The 21,179-nt window shown below is 46.3% G+C and overlaps 1 protein-coding gene across 6 annotated transcripts in view; it reads right to left on the bottom strand.

Moving 5' to 3' along the window:
- TMEM63C (transmembrane protein 63C) overlaps nucleotides 1–17,472 on the bottom strand; it is a 70,467-nt gene extending 52,995 nt beyond the window's left edge. For 3 of the 6 annotated variants that reach the window (XM_050955666.1, XM_050955672.1, XM_050955668.1), the window contains exon 1: nucleotides 16,836–17,250. The gene's annotated coding sequence lies outside the window, so the exon portion shown is untranslated. Of the gene's footprint in view, nucleotides 1–9,049; nucleotides 9,073–15,875; nucleotides 15,946–16,835; nucleotides 17,251–17,451 lie in introns of those variants that run through there. The other 3 variants (XM_050955667.1, XM_050955670.1, XM_050955669.1) reach the window with 3 other exon arrangements.
- Between the last annotated feature and the right edge of the window lie 3,707 nt (nucleotides 17,473–21,179).

Below are 21,179 nucleotides of genomic sequence, written 5' to 3'. Positions count from 1 at the left end.
GCACACCACTCAGGGTAACAAGATTCAGGCCCTTCTGCCCAGCTGCATCCTGCACATGCTCCAAATCATTAATGCTGCAATGGAAAAGAAAAGAAAAGAACATTGCAGCAGAGGGCAAAAGAGTTGCTTCGAATCTCCTCCAGTTACTCATCTCAGGTGAGCCTTGGACACAGGGACAGCTTGGAGTTACCCAAGGCCAGGCTTGCCAGGTCACATACTCTGCAGCGCCAATGCTAGGACACTACATCTGGGCCGACACAGGAGAATAACCTGCTCGCAAAAGGAATTTTAATATACACCCCCAAAGTGGCCTGATGTATGCTGTTCAGTAGGGGGGCTGCTCTGGCACAGTCACAAACACATCACCAGCCAGTCCACCTGTGGAGCTGCTCAGCTAACGTGTTCGCACACAAACCCAATCTGCCTCTCACGCCTTCCCAGGTGCCCAAACCCCCAAACGACCCCTATTCAACTGCCCAAATCCCCATCAATCCCTGGGCAACTTCCACAACAAAGCTCTGCCTAGAATTCAGTACAGAAATCTGCCTCACTCTGAAAACTGACTATGCTGGGAGAAGGGAAAGGAAACTAAGAATCAAAACAAATAACTCTGATGAGCCTGTTGTGATGGTTTTATTCCCATGTGATTCGCTATAAACTCCTTGTTAAAAATTTAAGCAAAGATGCTGCAGCATACTCAGCTTGCAGCAGAATCTGCCACAGGACTGCGTGGCAGTTTGCCAGAGTACAGGTCTTGGCTGCATCAGAGGGCTCAGCAGCTCAAGACATGGGAGCTCCAGCCCTGACATTGCAGAGGGAGAGCCAGGGAGTGATGAGAGAGATGATTTCCTACAGTGTGATGCAAACTGTTGAGACAAGAGGCCCTGAGGTTACACACACCTGTCTCTTCTGTTGCAAGTAGGTGCCCAGGAGAGGGGAGAACTATCGAGCTTGTAAAACACCCTTAGCCTGGAATACAGGTGTCCGCAAGTTAGTTAGTCAGAAAGAGCTGTTAGACAAGCCCTTACTCTGGGCCTAACCCAGCTCCTATGGAAGCCAGCGAGAGCTGCATCAGGCTGTTAGCACTCAGCATCTTGGCTTCCAGCTCTACTGTAAGCCCCCCTACTTCAGAGAGCAGCCCTGCTCTCTGCTCCACTCTGGGGGATGTGTTCCTCTTCCCACTTCTCCCACCTCCATCCTGGATGGATCAAAGCAACCGACTGGCTCAGACCTCCTAGTAATCTCCATTTGCTGCCTTTGCAAAGTCACTGTAAGCACGATGGGCAGCCATGTTTAAGCCTAGGCCCTCTGCAGTGCTGAGGCAGGAGCTTCTCATACAATCAGCTGCAGGTGACAGAGGGGAAGAGCAGCCTCATGCTAATAGTTGGGACATCGCTGTGCACTCTTGCTGGAAGATCTTCCAGTCCCAGGCACCCATCCTCTGGGACACCTCAGACCCAGGTTCACAAGGTAACAAAGGCAAAGTCTAGAGACCATTTTGGGAGCTCAGCATCCACTCAAGTATTTTATACAAGAACGACCCCCATCACCTATGGAAGATCCTGAGGCAGAGCCCAAGTGCGACAGAAAAGAATGCCCCACACCTGCTGCAAGTTCATAGGGTCAGAGGCAGGAAACAGGCCCAGTACAGAACTGGAGATAATGGTTTATGGAGTGTTTGGCACTGAAAGGGAAAGCAAGATCAGAACTTCAATGACTGGACAGCAAGAGACTCAGTGCAATGAGTTTGGGAGGGGACAGCAGCTTTGGGGCAACTGCCACTTGAAACCTTAGAGGGGGACTGTCAAAAGCCAGAGTTGGGAAGCTGAGCGCTTTTGAAATCCACCTCAGTGCATAGGGACTGATCATGGTGATTCAGTAAGGGGCACTCTTGCACTGGAATCAGTACTGACCCCAGCGCCCCTCCATGCTGCTCGGGGACACCATGCTCATGGAGGCGCTCTCTATCAGAGGTGTAATACTGACCTCCAAACCACTTGTGCACATTAAAGATCACCTGGTACTTTTCACAAGAGCTGGACCATCTGGGCTAAATTCCAACTTGGGATATTACATTTCACCCCATTTCAGATGGATGCCATTCTCCTTCCTGCTCAAAAAGTTATTGTCTTTCCGAGTGCTGTCAAACGGCTGCCACTGCCCAGCTCACAGAAGGCTGCATTCAGTGGCAAGCTAAGCACTTTGGGATTCAATACTCCCTCTCTCTAATGCTGGAACGTGACAAATACACTTCAAGGTTACTGAGTTAGTGAGGACCTTTGGACTGGGAGAGGGAGGGGACTGGGTAAGCCACTCACCTCAATGTTACATTATTGAACTATTACGCAGTTTCTTGGAATCTAGAAATCACTTATTATACTGCAGATAACCCTCCCGTTTCTCCCCCGTCCCATCCTGTGGGAAGCTTCACCACACCCTAGATTCAGGAAGAGGCTCCTGCCAACCACAGAAAATCTCAGCCTTAGTTTGGCAGCCACACCGGTCCACCCTGAATTAGGGGCCATACTCTTGTGGATTCTGTATCTCAAGACCACACACTTTAAGAATCTGCTTGATGACACTATCACTGCTAAGCCTTTTCATCCCCCACCCTCACCAACCCCCCACCCCCAGTCAGTAAGAGTTTGCATAATTTGGGGCATACAAAATCAAGGTGGAAAAGCTCTAATACATGAAATGCAAGTATTTAACATTTGCAATGTCAATTATTAACAATACATATTTGAATGGTAGTGATGTATGAGGAGGGGGCTTGGGGTATAGCATGGACCTCACTTTCATTTGATACAGTGGCTACTCTTTTTAATGTGAAAAATATTCAAATTATAAATATATATATATTCAACAAAATCATTATAACAAATTTTAACCAAATGCTATAGTGGGTCAAATGTGGGGAAGGGGTGTTTAGATCCAAAACACTTTTCTACACATTTGCCTGAAGATGCGCTCATTTTACATTTTCTGTAAGTGCTTCAGTTATAAGCGGTAAGGAACTGAGCGTTGGTGCTGATGTGGTACCTTCGCCAATGTTTGCTGCCCATGATTTCAGCTATACTTCTGACATGGTGGCATAATCTGATTGTCCATAGCATGCAGCCAGGAATTTGGTTGTCTGTTTGATGACAGCAGGCATTGCTACATGATATCACTTGCAGACAAAAGGTGTATCCAGCTGGCAGACTCTTCAACACAGTGCCTTTGTGAAGGACAAAATAGGAAGCTACCATATCAGGCTGAAAGTACCTGGGCAGCTAACAGTCTTGATACAATGTTGTGGTGTTGCTCCACAATAGCATAGATGCTTATTACAGCTCTCTCAGGGCATCCATAATCACTAAAGATATTAGGCCCCATTCAAGGCAATGGTACAAGAGTAAGATAAATATGTCGGTGTCATCTGATAATACTGATATTCCCACCAGTTTCTCTTTTGCAACCATCACCATTTGTTGGACAGGGATGCTGTCAGGTTCTTCTTGTGAGGAGGCCGTATCTTCTCAGTTGATCACCCCACCTCCCCAGTTGATTTAAACTGGCGTATTGTCTCCGACTGTGATGATTGGCTTGTGCTTTGGAATGCGTCTTAGTGAAGCTTCTTGTTGAATGAGTTCTGTACAAATGATGTCAATCAACTGTTTCTTACTGTCAGTTACCATCAAGACAACTTTCTGTGGAGGCACTTGTGTATTTATACTCAACTAATGCACTCTGCTTGCTTCTGTAGTTCTGCTAGATCTTATGACACACTTTGTGCTGAAGTCTTGGTACGTATCAAAGAAAAGGTATACATCACTTATTGCTTGTGTTCAGGGTAGACTCTGAAATTAGTCACCACTTGCTAGCCACGTACTACCCAAAGAACTCCAGAACCCTCAATGGCCATGCAGGTTACTTCTTGTGGAGTATGTCTATAACTGTCTGCTTCCTTAGCCTGGGCAATCCTCATGTCACCAGAGTCAGTGAACACTGACGTTGGTACAGGAGCCTACTCATGTGACAAAAAATTCTTGATGTCAACCTCTCGTGAACTTGCTTGTAGGCCCATCACTTTTGAATAAACATTAGTGTTAACTACCTTTGTTGCACCAACCACCTGTCCGTACTTTGCTGTCACTGCCAAAGTCTCTACTAACCTTGATATTGTGTCATAGAACCCTGTGGGACAGCTACATTCAAATTCTTGCATTTGGTGAATTCCAATTGTACCTGTGTCATCTACACTGACTGATGGTGGTGCCACTTTACCACTGACAATATTTACTTTTGCCTGTAGAGGATTATGGCAGGACGGAAGCCAGGGGGGAGGGGGATTAGGGATCAATGCACAGCATTAGCTTCTTACTAGTTGTTTCCCTGTGACCCTTGCATCTGCAGAAATCCTTTATTTCATTCCTTCTTTGTGAATCTCTTGTACTTGTGCCTCCTGGTTACCTTTTATGTGTGCAATGTCTTCCACCAGCTAGATGCATACATGGAGGCTAACAACCCAACCTCAAGAGTTTCAGGGTGATCTCAGTGATTCCACTATGGCCATGGCCATTCTCCATGAAGGTGGTTTCAATGTACCTGTCACTGCATAAACCGTTCCATATTCCTGGTCCATGGGGCAGGAAGAAAACAGCTGACCATGTGTTTGGTTTATATGTTGTTAGTGTCTATAACTGTCCAATATTTGAAAATTAATTCTCAAGAGTGAATATGTAAGAATTTAATTTGCAGGCTCAGAGTACAAGAAGAATAAGCCTTGTGTCTGAGTTCAGTGAGGATGAGGGGGCGTGCAAGCAAGGTACGCTGCTAATACAGACACAACATATGCGCTTCCTCGCTAATTATGTTCCATACGAAAATATTAGTTTGAAGTTTTCATTAAAAATAATTGAAATTCAATGAAAGGGGTTTCACTGTCACTTGGCTTGTGAATCAGGAAGGGGAGGTAGTAAGTGCTCATATTTCAAAATGCTCAGTAGTGACAATGGTGTCATCAGGCAGTTTCTTCGCATTTAGGGTCTTGAAATTCAGAATACCCACACACACACTATGGACACTAACACAAAGTACTGCCATAAACTTGCATTTGGCTTCAGGCTTAGCTTTTTCAGAGCACAATGGACATTTGGTTTGGTCTGCAGCCCTCCTCCAGCCAGGGTGCCACTGCAATCTCACAGCCCTTCCTCCCCACTGCAGACTACCATCCAGCCACTTCAATGAACCACTCCCCACTTCCCTCCACCCCACCCCCCATAGGAGTTTAGTCTGAAGAAACACCCAGGGCATCAGGCAAAAGACTAACAGAGAGACATATAAAGAAAGAAGAGACTCAGAGAAGGCCTGTGGGGAGGGTGTGGAGAGGTGACAAAGCTGTTTTCATGTTGCTCAGGAAAGCTATTCCCCCAAATCCCACTCCCTTCAGTCCTATACAGCCATCTATTAACGATGGGAACTGCCTACAGAGATGGCCAGTACCTAGTAAGGTAAGAACTAAATTTATTTGGAGCTCTGGTGTGCCTAGGGTGACCTGATGTCTCGATTTTAGAGGGACAGTCTTGATATTCAGGGCTTTGTCTTATATAGATGGCTATAACACCCATCCTGATTTTTCACACTTGCTCTTTGGTCAACCTAGGTGGGCCAAAGTGTGGAAACCCCTCTCCCACCAGGGGATAAATGGGGTAGGGATGCCTTGAGATGCAGCTGTGTCTCCAAAAATACCAACACTGCCACACTTGCTATTCATATTCCTCATGGGCAATACACTTCTGTCACTGATTAAGCAAATGGTAAGCTGTGTGTCCTCTGTACAGGATGTTTCCTTTGGCCCAGGCAGCAGGATAAGCACCTGACACAAGGCTGCAGAGCAGGTTTGTTTTTAACTCTTTCCTACACAACAACAGATGTGGCATTGGACAAAACTCAAAACAGTAAAAATAAACCTCAGGTGCTCCTAGTTCCAAGGATTTATCTGGAGTATGCCCCTTTCTCTCTCTCTCTCACACACCCACCCACCCAGGCCAATCCCTGACACCTACACTACGTGTTTAAACCGATTTTAGCAGCGTTAAACCGATTTAACGCTGCACCCGTCCACACTACGAGGCCCTTTAGATCGATATAAAGGGCTCTTTAAATTGGTTTCTGTACTCCTCCCCGACGAGAGGAGTAGTGCTAAAATCGGTATTACCATATCGGATTAGGGTTAGTGTGGCCGCAAATCGACGGTATTGGCCTTCTGGCGGCATCCCACAGTGCACCACTGTGACTGCTCTGGACAGCAATCTGAACTCGGATGCAGTGGCCAGGTAAACAGGAAAAGCCCCCGCGAAATTTTGATTTTCATTTCCTGTTTGCCCAGCGTGGAGCTCTGATCAGCACGGGTGGCAATGCAGTCCCAAATCCAAAAAGAGTTCCAGCATGGACCGTACGGGAGATACCGGATCTGATCGCTGTATGGGGAAACAAATCTGTTCTATCAGAGCTCTGTTACAGAAGACGAAATGCCAAAGCGTTTGAAAAAAAAATCTACAGGCTACATAGTGCTGCGTGATAAGCGTAACGGGAAGCCAGAGACTCAAAGGGACGCTCATGGAGGGAGGGAGGGGGTACTGAGGACTCCAGCTATCCCACAGTCCCCGGCAGTCTCCGAAAAGTATTTGCATTCTTGGCTGAGCTCCCAATGCCTGTAGGTTCAAACACATTGTCCGGCGTGGTTCAGGGAATAGCTCGTCAATTTACTCCCTCCCCCCACGTGAAAGAAAAGGGAAAGAAATAGTTTCTTGACTTCTTTCAGTGTCATGCTATGTCTACTGAATGCTGCTGGTAGACGCGATGCTGCAGCAGTGAAGAGCAGTATCCGCTCCTCTCCCCTCCCTGGTGGCAGACGGTACAATATGACTGATATCGGTCATCACCATCAGCCCGTGGGTGCTCCTGGCTTGCCTCAGGTGAGGTCGGCTGGGGGCGCCTGGGTAAAAATAGGGATGATTCCTGGTCATTCCCAGTAGATGAGACAGAACTGCTGGTAACCGTCCTCATCATAGCAACTGGGGGCTGAGCTCCATCAGCCCCCTCCCTTTCCTGTGTAAAGAAAAGATTCTGTACTGTCTGGACTATCACAGCAGCGGGATGCTGGGCTCCTCTCCTCCGCACCGCTTAATGTCCTGCCTGGACTGTCATAGCACCGGGAGGCTGCCTCCCCCTCATTTTATCTCACTAACAAGTCACTGTTTCTTATTCCTGCATTCTTTATTACTTCATCACACAAATGGGGGGATACTGCCACAGTAGCCCAGGAAGGTTGGGGGAGGAGGGAAGCAACGGGTGGGGTTGTTGCAGGGGCACCCCCCGTGAATGGCATGTAGCTCATCATTTCTGCAGGATCTGACACGGAGCAGCTGTGCTCTGATACACTGGTTCTCTAGTACACTTGCCCCATATTCTAGGCAGGACTGACACTATTTTTAGAAACCATAAAGGAGGGATTGACTCGGGGAGTCACTCCCAGTTTTGCCTTTGCGCCCCCGGCCGATCTCAGCCAGGGGCACCCATGATAGCAGCAGACAGTACAGAAGGACAGATAACAATCATCTCATTGCTAATTTACACTGGCAGCAGATGGTACAGAACAACTGGTAACCATCTCTGCTATCATGCAAAAGCAAATGAATGCTGCTGTGTAGTGCTGGAGTATTGCCTCTGTCCGCAGCATCCAGTACACATACAGTGACTGGAAAAAAAAAAAAGCTGAATGGGCTCCATGGTTGCTGTGCTATGTCGTCTGCCAGGGCAATCCAGGGAAAAAAGGCACGAAATGATTGTCTGCCGTTGCTTTCCCGGAGGAAGGAATGACTGACGACATTTACCCAGAACCACCCGCGACAATGATTTTTGCCCCATCAGCCACTGGGCTATCAACCCAGAATTCTAAGGGGTGGGGGAGACTGCGGGAACTATGGGATAGCTACAGAATAGCAACCCACAGTGCAACGCTCCGGAAATCGACGCTAGCCTCGGACCATGGACGCACACCACCGAATTAATGTGCTCAGCGTGGCCGCGTGCACTCGACTTTATACAATCTGTTTTATAAAACCGGCTTATGTAAAATCGGAATAATCCCGTAGTGTAGACGTACCCATAGTTACAGAAATCCAGTTACATAGGTTAGTCCCATTAACCCTGGAACACAGACATCACCCTACTGACACAGCTGCTCCCTCTGTCTCCCACAGCTGGATCAAAATGGGACAAAGGGAATCGAAAGACTTTACAATCTGCCAGGACCCAAGATCAGGATTAGATGGTTTCCTATGCGAAAACTAGAGCTGAGTCTAAACCCAAATTCCAGCTCCAAATGCCCTCAGACTTTGGGGAAGCTCAAGTCTAGAGACAGGGGCTGGAACTATGGGTGCAATTGCACCCACTGGTTTGAAGTGGACTCCATCATATACAGGGTTTACAGTTTGTTTCAATGTCTCTCAGCACCTCCACTATAAAAATTGTTCCAGCATCCCTGGGTCTAGGGCAAATGATGTAGCTTTGGCCTCTCTCTCATTGCAATTGACAATATCCCAAGCACCAACTAAGCCTAGAGCTGCCCTCCCTGCCTTGCTCACTTGGTTCATATATTTTAGCAAAATGGGCCATCATGGCACCCTGAACTCAGATCTTGGGAAACAAGAGAAAGGAGAAATGATCTTCAGCTACTTGGTGTTAAAACAAATATTTATAATTCGTGGAGTCTGCCCAGATTTGGGGACTGACTGAGTAGGGTGACCAGATAGCAAGTGTGAAAAATCAGGACAGGAGATGGGGGGTAATAGGCACCTATACAAAAAAAAAATCCCCAAATATCGGGATTGTCCCTATAAAATCAGGACATCTGACTATGACTGAGACTCCTAAACCAAACAGACACACAACGCTGAAAATGCTTTTTGGGTTACTTTTTGGTAGCACCTTTTAATGTTTAGCGCACTAGTCTGGGAGTCAGGAATTCCTGAGGTTAGTCTCATCTCTGCCACCAACTCACCAGAGGTCTTGAGCCAGTCAAGCCATCTTTCCGTGCTTCAGTTCCTCTCCATCCCCACTTGCCACCTGTAAAATGCTGGCTCTGCTGCTGCATGAGTAGGACATAGGAAGAGGCACAGCATGGAAACAGTGCCTTATAGTGAGGCTCTCAGAAGAGTTTTTGCATCTCCGCTGTTTTCTGCAAAATTTAAGGGTTTTTTAAATGAAAACCACCACCACCAAAATAAGGGTGAAAGCCTGGCCTCATTGACACCAATAGCAAAACTTCTGCTGAATTTCAGTGTGGCCAGGATTTCACCTCCGGTCCTTTTGATTGTGAAGAAAAAACTCCTGACTGTGATTCAGTGAGACAGCACTGCACTGAGTCTGCAGCCAGAGAGCCTGAAGCAGCAGTTCTTGGGAGGTGTAATTGCAATGGCAAGTTAATTCTGAAACCTAACAGCTATGGCAGACATTTCAACACTTAAGTATTTCACTGCAGATCATGTCAGTAGAAACACCCAGCGAGTGCACTGTCTCCACTGTGGCTGGACTGATTTGAAAGGACCTCGAGAAAAAGGCAGTAAAATGTTAAAGATGCAAGTAACCGAACATTTTATTCACTCATTTTTTGATCCTTAACATAAAAGGATGTGAGGAAAGAACATGAAAAGAAAAGAAAGACTTTGGGGGAAGTCGTTGGGGGGCAGGGAGGAGAGAAAGAACAAGTACATTTGATAGAAACCATTCAGTAACAACACAGTATCCTGGATTAATCAGCTTAATGAGTGTTTAAGATAAGAGAACAGAACAACAAAACACAAGCCCTCAATAATGGAGTAACAGGCTCCCTTCTCTGCCCTTTGGACCACCACAAATTCGCTGGATGGGTCCTCTTCACAAGGTCACCAGGACAGTCTCGTGCAGCAACATACAATTAGAAGTCAACTTCTCCCTTCTGGGAAGAGAGGACAAGCTCTCACCATCCTGGGATCCTTATTCCCTAGCCTCTGCCACCTTCCTCATTGCATTGCCTTCCTCCCAGTCTTTTAACTGTTCCTGGCTGATTGTTCTCATTAGCTGTCAGCCTTCTGCCTACTTAAGCCATTGAGCACCCATTCCCCCAATTAAATCCACTCTAGGAGGGAGATAGCTAGTACCTCAGCATATATTTACACTGCAATTAGACCCCCACTGCTGGCCTCTGTCAGCTGACTCAGACTTGCAGGGCTGTAAATTTGAGGTGTAGATAGTCAGGGTAGGCTGTAGGACACTCTTCCTTCACTGGGTCCCAGAGCCCAGGCTCCAGCCTGCACTCAAAACATCTACACTGCAATTTCACAGTCCAAGCCAGCTGACATGGGCCAGCTGTCTGTGTTTAATTGCAGTGTAGACATGTCATGGTATATTTCCCCAATCTGAACCTTAGAGTCCAAAAGTTGGGGTACCAGCATGAATTCCTCTAAGCTTAATTACCAGCTTAGATCTGATAAGCTGCCACCACCCAAAAATATATAGTGTTTTGGGCCACTCTGGTCCCCCCAAAAACCTTCCCTGGGGACCCAAGAACCAAATTCCTTGAGTCTTACAACTAAGGGGAATAAACCATTTCCCCCCTTTCTCCTTTCTTCCTCACAGATCTTTCCTGCCCTGGGTACACTAGGAGATCACTGTGATTCAAACTCCTTGAATCACAACACAGAGAAATCAGTTTTTTTTCCCCCGCCCTTCTCCCTCCCTCCCAGGGCCATCCTGGAGAGACAGACAGATTCAAGCTCCGTGAATCTAAAACAAAGGGATTCCACTCTTCCCCCCTCCCTTCTCTCACCAATTCCCTGGTAAGTACAGACTCAGTTCCCTTGAGCCTCAACAAGGAGAAAAAATCAAACAGGTCTTAAAAAGCAAAACTTTTAATAAAAAGAAAGGAAAAAAAGTAAAAGTTGTCTCTGTAATTTAGATGGTAAAAGTTACAGGGTCTTTCAGCTTATAGACACTAGAGAGAAGCCTCCTCCCAGCAAAATACAATTTAAAATACTCCCAGCAAACTACACATTTGCAAACACAGAAAACAATCAAAAGACTATAACCACCTTTCCTACTTAATACTCACTATTCTGAATATATAAGAGACTGTAGCAGAGAGATTGGCAAGAAACCTGGTTGCACGTCTAGTCCCTTTCAGGACCCAGAGAGAACAAAACAAAAACCAAAAAACACAAACAAAGGCTTCCCTCCACCAAGATTTGAAAGTATCTTGTTTCCTGATTGGTCCTCTGGTCAGGTGTTTTTGGTTCCCTGTTTGTTAACCCTTTACAGGTAAAAGAGACATTAACCCTTAACTATCTGTTTATGACAAGACATACCCTTGGTAAACAGAGTGAGAGTCAGCTCCAAGCACCTAGCACTCTGTCACATGTGCAATCAGAACACACAGGCACAAACCCACACTCACATTGCAGTTCAAAAAGTTTGGTTATTTCCCCACTTCTTGACATAATATTTCCCTCCTGCCCAGCTCTGCCCTCTCAGGATCAGATAGAAAACAGACACTGAAGCACTGACACACCCCAGGAAATGTTGCTCTGAGTTAGGGTGACCAGACAGCAAATGTGAAAGTCGGGATGAGGGGTAATAGGAACCTATATAAGAAAAAGACCCCAAAATCAGGACAGTCCCTATAAAATTGGGACATCTGGTCACCCTACTCTCGGTGGATTCCCCATGCGGCTGGAGGCAGAAAAATCTAGAAATCTCTCAAAAGGAGTCTGAGATTTTGAACCCAAGGTCTGAGAGAACTGCATAAGCATCCAAACTTCTGGCCACTCCTAGGAATTGCACTTGCTGGAGATCTTGCATTAGTCATAAAACTGACAAGACAAAGCATTTGGTGGCTGATGGCCAGTAGAGGAGCAGCCCATGGGGTTACATTGTCCTCTCTCATCTCTCATCCAGGCAGTTCAATCTCCCTACAGCTAACCTAAACCACACAAGAGAAGAGGCAGCTTTTGGCAGGAACTCTGCCACCCAGACCCAGGGCAGGGAAATTCCCTCTGTGATGATGCTGTGCCCTTCCTTCATTGCTTCGATCACGGCCATTGTAGCAGCCTCCAATATCTGCCTCAGCCTGACAATCCTGACTCCTGCCTCTGCCCCATCAGCCCTTTAATGTTATACTGATGTTGGCTTTTGTTTGAAGGATTTCTCTGTATGTTCAACACAAGGATAATACACACCTATGTGCTGCATAGCAGAGGGCTGCCATGGGACAGTCTAAGCCCACGTCCAGACTAACCCGCGGCATCGGCGGGTTAAAATCGATTGCTCGGGGATCGATATATCGCATCTAGTCTGGACGCGATGTATCGATCCCCGAGCGCGCTTACATCGATTCCGGAACTCCATCAACCCGAACGGAGTTCCGGAATCGACACGGAGAGCCGCGGACATCGATGCCGCGCCGTCCAGACGGGTGAGTACCTCGATTTTAGAAATTCGACTTCAGCTACGTTATTCACATAGCTGAAGTTGAGTATCTAAAATCAATTTTAATACCCTAGTCTGGACGTGGCCTAAGAGAGCAGCAAGGTTTTATTAGAGGGGCACATTTTATTAGTAGTAAATTGCATGGTGGTAGCACTTTGAGGCCCCAGCTGCGACTGTGCTGGGTGCTGAACTAACTATCCCTATCCCGAAGGACTAACAGTCTGATTTAAGATCCACACACAGATTTGTGCCCATATAATTATTTGGATGGGGTGAGACAAAGTTATACCAGTATAAAGGTGTTTATACCAGTATCACTTATTCCCATAAGGGAAGGGGAATAGGCACCAGTATAACTGCATCTGCACTAGGGGGATTGTTTAGCTTTAACTATACCAGTGCAGTTAAAGTAGTACAATGTGTGTGTGTAGACAAGCCCTAAGACAAGACACAGCAACTGAGTGTGACAAACACAGGAGGATGAGTAACAGTGATCACAGGTCTGTGTAACTACCAGTTACACAGGGGAGGCAATGTGATTTAGGAGCTAGAGCACTGGACTGGGGGTGAAGAGACCTGGGGTCTAATCCTGGCTCTGACAGTAACCTGCCACTTCACCTTTATGACTCTGTTCCCCTCCCACTCTGTGTGTCTTGGCTCTTTAGATTCTGGTCTGAAGAACTTGTCCCTTGCTATGTTTACGTACAGCACCTAGCACCAATCTTGGTTGGGGCCTCTAGAAGCTACTGAAATAGAGAGTAAGTGTTCCTACAGGCATAATGAGCTAGGGGAGGGATTCAGTTATAAACTAATAAATAATGTTACCACCTGCTAACAGTATTTTGTCACTGTCAAACTACTAATTGGAGCTACATGTGAACTGATGACTCAGGACTAGATTTTTAAAGGTATTTAGGCACCCAGAGATGCAGGTAGGCACCGGGTGGGACTTTTAAAAGCACCTAACTCCCATTGATTTCACACAGAGATCAGCATCTAGGTACCTCTGAAAAAATCACACTGGGTGCCTACCTGCACCTCAAGGCACCTAAATGCCTTTACAAATCTGGTCCTTAGTCCTGATGGATTCCACATTCCAATATCAGACCCACTTTCCATCCCCAAACTCCTTCTAGACCTTTCAACCGAAAACATTATTCGTACAGAGCTTAACAAGCAATGGATTCAAGGCTATTTCATTTATCAAATGTCACAAGTAAACTCATTCTAGATTTATTGAACGGGGGAATTACGAACATCTTAGAACAAACGTGAATCTCAGTCTTGTAATAATCTAAAACCAAACCTGCTTTTCCTCAGGCCTCTCTCATAAGTGATGCAATGTTTTCCTCAAAGTGGAGGTACAAGACACTATTTTAATTGCTGTAAACGTGTTTAACGTAAAGAAGTGCTGCTTGTAGGAAGGCAAGACTGATGAATGTAGAATGCAATATTGGTTATATCACTCGTACGGAACAGCTAGCTTTTGCATCACAAGAATACTGATATTTTCATAAGGGTTAATGTGACTGACTGATTAATTTAATATCAATTAAATCCAGTTGCGGGTGTTATAAAGTTGTCTCTATCTTTGTTAAAACAGCACAATGAAAAGAGGGACGCGTTTTCTAGAAGAAATGGGGTAATATTCAAAAACACTGACAATCCCTCCTTCTATGAGATGGGGAAGACTGTGTCAAATCTGGTTTAGTTTAACTGAAACTGGAAGCTCCTGGGGCAAAAACCTGTTTTGTTTTATTTGTCTGTAAAGGACTGTGCACATCTCTGGCTCTGTATACGTAATAACTAACAATGATCACCAGGGCTGTTATTACAATCTCTCATTGCAAGATCTTTGTATGCTTCCAGCTGTTGGTGATGCCTGAACTGGGGATTAATTAGTTAATGTTTGTGACAATCTTTGAAGATGAGAACATGCTACCAAAGTGTCAAGTTTTATTATGTAAAATGAAGGGTTTACATGCATTTAGATATGGTTACACTGTAGTAGCAGGAAGGCCAAGATGTTGCTACATAAACAAGGCAAAGAATCAAAAGTGCAGAGAGGCTGAAAGAGAGTGTTTTGGCTGCTGAGACCATGAAATGTTGGATTTTTGCATGGCTTTGCAGGAGGGTGTATGCAGGACCAAGTTAAGACAGTTCCTTCTTGAGAGATTTCCTCATGTCCACCCACTCACTCACTCTTCCACCCCTGTACTATGCCAGTTTAGACATGTTAGCTGGAGGAGGGTCAGGACAGCAATGGGCCAGCAGGGCTCTCCCTGTCCCCAGTCCACGATTCAATGGGCTACAACTGTCCACTGTACAGACTTCTGCTCCGGTCTGACTCTTTTTCCTGTATTTTTTCCAATAACAATAAAAGCCATGCACTTTTCCACAGCACCTGTCAGGCCACACGACACATACGTAGGAATTACTCAACTCCCACAGAAATTCAGCCTAGTCTGGAGTGGAACACCATTATTCAGCCCCTGTATGTTTCGAGGAAGGAAATAACTTCCCCAGCAGAGTCCCTGGGGGATGAAGCTATTCATGCTTGTTCTCTGAGCTTTATTTTAAGCAGAATCCTCCCTCACCTGTCCCCCTAGTCACAGAGTGGAATTGCCCCAAGTTTGCAGGGAGAACCCGTATCTAGACACTAATACATTTCCCTGCTGGAACTGTCTAGAATGTAAGAACACAAGGACATCGATCATTCAGTGAGATTTTCATCAAACAGTTAAAAGAAGATACCCACACAGACAGAACCTTGGCCAGACAGGGCTGTGCCCCCCTCAATAATAATCTATTAGCAAATTATCATATATTATAAATACACAGTGTTAAATAGCCATTTGTTACACTGAATGAGGTAGCAAGCAAGGGAAACGGCGATGTTACGTATCTGTGGATGGTTTTGGATGAAGTCATAAGCCATGAGTGAGCAGCTTAGCCAGAGCATTAGATCATCCCAATCACACAGATACTTTCAGTTGGAGTCATTAATTTCTCAGGACCCAGTGTTTTTATGTGAAATGAGGTAGAATAGTTTTTTTTATTGCCAGCATGAAGCATTTCCTGGCATTTCCAACATCACCAGGCACAGCTCCAGGAAGGAGGATTTTGAAGCCCTGATGATGTGGGAAACTGACAACAAGCCATGGAATGATACAGTGAAGGCAGCTTGATATTTTATCTTCCATCAAGGGAAGGAGGCAGCACACTTCAGTGTACAGGGACTCAGATTGGGAGTCAAGAGAATGGAGTGCTATTCCTGGCTCTATCATTGACTTATTGTGTGATTTCAGAGAAGTCCCTTCACAGAGCTATGCCTCAGTTTTTACATCTGCAAAAACATTGCTCACCTGCCTTTAGCAAGTGCTTTGGAATCTCTGGCTGAAAAGCTCTATCAGTATTACTATTATCATCACCACTCTATGGAAAAGAAAAGTAGAGATAAGAGTGTAATTATGCAAAAATCACCCCAACCTCTATAACGATCTGCATCCCGGATACACCCCCGCTTTCTTGGAGTGGTAAACGTGGCACTAGGATAAGGAGTAGTAAGAAGTCACAGAAGTTGCCATCAGAGTGCCTTCCATGAACTCATTAATGGGTATGTGTATAAATGACAGCCACAACCATATTGTACAGAGAGGGCTTTAGCAGGAGAAATTAATGTGTTCTGTCAGCACTTTGGGGTTTTTCTACCTAACTTATCCAGCTGAAAAGAATTAAAGCCCCTTTCCAACACCGAAAGTTCCACAGGGATGCTTCCCCACCTACAGTCAGGATCTTCCAATCAAACATTAGGGGACATACACAGATTCTCCCTCCCTCTCTTTTTCCTTTTGTTAAGGCTTGATTTTTTGTTTTAAATGCACCTTGTTCCACCAGGTCCTTCTGACCCTGTGCAGGCTGCCATGGAATGAGATATCAGATTCTGTTCCGCATGATCTAATAGTCTGAGCCTAATTTTGGCCCGTTTTCTCCATTAATTGTGTAGGAGCTAAGAACAACACGCATAGGAGAAAACACATCCACTGAGCAAAGGGAACATCCCCGCTCCAAATGAAACAATATCCTCTCCCTCAATCGCCTCCACTTTTCCTAGTCCAGATCTCTCTCACCTCTCCTTGGGCAAGAAATTATAATATTGCATATTCCAGCCACTACCCCAGGAAACAGTGGGATCAATTAAAGGCAGCCTGCCCTTTGGAGCTGCTCCTTTGAAATCCTCTCTCTACTCACGCATTGAATGGCTGCTGCTGATCGTCCCCCTTTCCTCAGGCTGAGGGGAGAGATGAAAAGATGATGTTCCCTACCTGCAAGAGGGCAGCTGAGATCTCAGTCCTTCTCACCATCAACTGCAGCAGACAGTCAGCCCCACCTGCTAAGGGACCGTCTGCGAACTACCAGCTGCACAAGGGAGGCACATCATCTCTCTGCTCCTCCCTCCCGGATCAGCAGCACTCCCCAGCTAACCGGCCCTGGCAAGGAACCTGGATTAACTACATCAGCCTATGCAAACACTCTGGCGGGGCACCACAACAAACCCACGCAGGGACAGTCTGCAAAGTACCAGCTGCAAATATAAAGGGCTCCTCCCTTTATAGCAACATCAACAGAAACCCCAGGCCAGAAGAGACCAGCTCCCCTTTCTCTCCCCGCCGTGGTGGTTTTGTATGTGTGCAATGATCCGCGCTGTGCAATGATTTCACACCCCTCCCCCGGGGACCCATGGCCATCAGAGCTGCTTCCCATTTTTGAGATGAGCAGAAAAGGGGCACAACCCCTTTGCTGCAAATGATCGGCCGCAGGGAGCCCTCAGGACTCTTCCCCCTCAGCTCCTCCCTTCTGCAATAATGCAGAGCAAACAATCCCGTCCTACAAATCGCCCCGCCTCCAGCCTACCCAGCTAAGGGATTGTCTACAAATTACCAAACGCACAGACGAACACTGAAGAATGTTGAAGAGATTGGGGCCTACATTTCTGCAAGCCGCTTCTGGGTCAGTCTGGGACCACGTTTGAAAATGTGGCTGCATTTCAACAGCCAGAGATGAGTCGCTGAGAAGGACAAATCTCACACAAGCCTGTCACACCAGAGCCTAAAGCTACTGAACTTTAGCAAGGACCAGAAAATTAACCGTGTAAAAGGGAGGGTGAGAAATATATGTCCCCAGATGATCAGGAATGAATTTTCACCACAGACATAAGGAGGGAAACCTGTTCTGTCTAATTCTGATACTGTGTCCCTCACCGTATTATCTGAACTTACAGACTGTTCTATCGGATACACCCATACAGAGAATAGCCCAGCCTTGCAAAAAAGGAGAGCAATGGCATCACTACAGGGCAACCTGTCACTAGAGCAGTAATTCATAGAAGACCATACACCAGACAGTGTGCAGGCCCATCCTGGGCAGCCCAGACAGCTACCTGAGGGGTCTGGCTCTTTCACACTTGGGCAGCACTCATGAAGCTTGTCTTGCCACTGAAGTGTCACCGAATTGAATTGCAAGTACAGTATCTAAGGAACTTCCAAGGCATTTAGACTCTGTATTTCTGCATCACAAGCAAAACAATCTTCCCCTTGCAGTAAAATGTAATGAAGAGATCGGAGGAGGAAGACTCCAGTTATGTAGATCCATAGTCCATAAAGGGGTTTGGAGCCTGGGTTCCGGTTAAGGCCCATCTCTCTTATTTATATTTATCTACTTCAGTTTAGAAAATGCACTTATTCTAGGCTCTGGGCCAGGGGTGGCCAAACTTTCTGACCCTTCGAGCAGCATACAACAATCTTCAGAAGTTCAAGATTGGGGTGTGCCTGTTGGGGTTTGGGGCTTCAGCCCTGTGGGGAGGAAGGTGTTGAGACTTCAGCCCCATGGGAGGCACCTGTCTTGGCTCGGTGCTTCAACCCTGTTCCTGCTGAAACCCTGAGCCCCAGCAGGCATGGCCCATGAGGTTGAAGCCCCAAGACCTACCCTCCCTGCTAGGCAAGCCCTAGCCCCACTGTGATACCAGACACCTCTGTGTTCTTGGGGAACCAGGGTGCAGTATCCAGCCTGACTCATGAAAGACTCCCCCCCGCCATCCCTCAGCCTCTGCTTAAACCAAAACCCATCAGAGAAAAGAACTTGCAGAGAGCAGTGAAGGGCGTTGGGAGACACACCTAGACCCCTCCTGACAAGGGTGACAAGATTAAGACATCTCCATTAACATACAGAATGGAGAGCAGAGACAACTCCCCTAGCCTCATCTGCATGAAAAATGGAACAGGAAGACATCTCAATTTGCATACAGAATGGAGAACCAAGAACCACACTGAATTCTGGGACTAGAAAAAGCAGGGAAGTACTGCATCATGGGAATCTCTGCTCCAGATGCTACTGAACCTAGGCCTGCACGCACCCAGCTCAGCAATTATCAGACCAATTCTAGTAATGAATCCTTAATTGATATCCAAATAGTAAAGCCGCCTAGTTGCATTGTGAGCTTCCTGGAAGAAAATATCACCCATAGCCAAGAGTGATCAGCTCCTTTTGTCTAGTCTAAAGAAAACCCTTGAGTTATCAGCCTCACCTATAATCAAATCTATTGTTCTCCCTTGAACAATTGTATTTTCTCTACAAAAATCCCTACTCACCCTCCAGTCAGTGTTCTGATGCTCAGATCCAAACTCTGCACCAGTTCCATGGGGACTCCCTACTCTCCTGACTGATCGTGCTGGGGACTCTGCCTGCCTCCTGCCCTCAGGACCCTCCGCTACCAGCATCATCTGGGAACCCCGACCAGTTCAAGCTTCAGGGAGTGGTGAGATCCCCTTCCTTTCTCTCTTTCTCTTTTCATTTTTCCTTTCTACCTTAGGTATTAACCTTTAATAATGTATGTTATGTTGGTTTAGCCCTCCTTGCGTAGTTATCACCTGTATTCAATAAATAACTTGTATGGTTAAGCTGGGTGCTTCTCTCTCTCTGGCTGAACCTTACTCTGTTGTGTTTTTAGCTTCCCCCATTCACTCTGCAGCAACGCTTCTTTTACCTAAGCTAAAGATCCCTGCAGTGCCCAAAATACTGTGGGGTTTGCTCATCAAGTAGGTTACTGCCAGTACAATTGTGTTGTGAGAGTGGGGATAGGGACGTGCTGAATCTGGGACACATGAGGGTAACAGCTTGAAAGTGCTGCTTGACCCAGTCCATGGGGCCCAGGGGCATATGAGGAGAGTCAGCTTGAAAGTGCTGCTTCCTCCAGCCCAGTGAATCCAGAGACATATAAGGGGTCAGCTTGACAGTGCTGATTGACCCAGTCCACTCAGACTTGCTCTGTTAATGTATGTGTGGGTGGGTGTGGGCTCATCTGGTTTTGGAGCTGGAGAAACCCAGCCCTAGGGAACCTAGGTCCTGCAGGATAGCTCCATTGGGAGGGGACTTGCGGGAAGGGAAAAGTAGAGCTCCATATGAACACACAAGTGACACAAGCAGCACATTAATAGAATTACAGAATCCCCTTCCCCAGAGAAGTAACCCGAATAAATGAGCCTATCCCAAAGTAATGGGCAAATCTGGTAACAAATGTCCTGTTGCAGGGCAGAAGCCCCGAGTTCCCTGCTCCCAGTCTGGTAGGTGGAGAATTTGGGGGGCTCCATAAGCTGCACTTTAACTGTAAAAGAGTCGCAAGTGGCTCGCAAGCCACAGTTTAGCCACCCCTGCTCTAGGCACACGTGCAATAAACCTTTCCCTCCCAAAACGTACAAAATAAAGTGTGATCAGCTGGAAACTCACCTTTCCAGACTGTCAGGGATAAGAACTTTCAGCCCCCAGGTATATACTCCTCAGGCACCTTAGTGAATAGCTCAACCTGCAGCATTCCCTGAACATCATACATGGGGTCTGTTGAAATAAGTGGGGTCAGACTAAGTTCCAGTGATAAAGGCCTTTTTTTTTTAAATCAAGGGGCTATTAACTCAAGTGTTTTCAGTTGCTGTGGTATCACCTGAGGAGAATGGAAGTTTCAAAGGTATCCAGGACTCAAAGCATTTAGGCTCAGATCCTCAAAGATATTTAGGTGCTTAACGAGAGCCTTGCTATCCAACAGGGCCTGACTACAGGTATCAAGTTTGGGTTACATCTGGTCTGAATAGGACTGGCCAAGTCAGGTTCAGGTTGGCTGTGCTCATCTCGGGTTCAGATATGAGTCAGGCTTTAAAATGAGGCCCGAGCAGACCTCTACACCTAACTCCCATGAAAGTTAGGCACCTAAATATCTTTGAGGGTAAGGGCCTTAATGCTTTATCAGTCAAAAATAATCTCTTGAATTGCACCTGAAAACAAACCAGTACACATAATGGAGCACAGATGCATTGTGTTCCACACAAGAAACAACTGACTGTCACCTTGTCCAAGGTAAGATGCTCATCAAGTGACCAGTTTTGTTCCCACTGAAGTCAATGGGAGTTTTGTCACTGATGTCAATGGAGGAGGCCTCAAGTTAAGGCCTCACTCTTTGTGCTCCCTCTTGCCAAAAGGGTGTCAAATGTAGCACCTTCTCCACAGCCTGAGATATCAGGTCGCTGGTAACATGGTCATTCCTCCACAGCAAACCTGCCTATTTCTCCACGTCATCCTTAGGAGAAGGCGTTCAATACACTTTGCTCACAGTTCTGTTCATT

The sequence above is a fragment of the Gopherus flavomarginatus genome, chromosome 5, assembly GCF_025201925.1.
Source record: "Gopherus flavomarginatus isolate rGopFla2 chromosome 5, rGopFla2.mat.asm, whole genome shotgun sequence".
In the NCBI taxonomy this organism is placed as follows: domain Eukaryota; kingdom Metazoa; phylum Chordata; order Testudines; family Testudinidae; genus Gopherus; species Gopherus flavomarginatus.
This window is presented reverse-complemented; position numbering and strand designations above follow the sequence as displayed.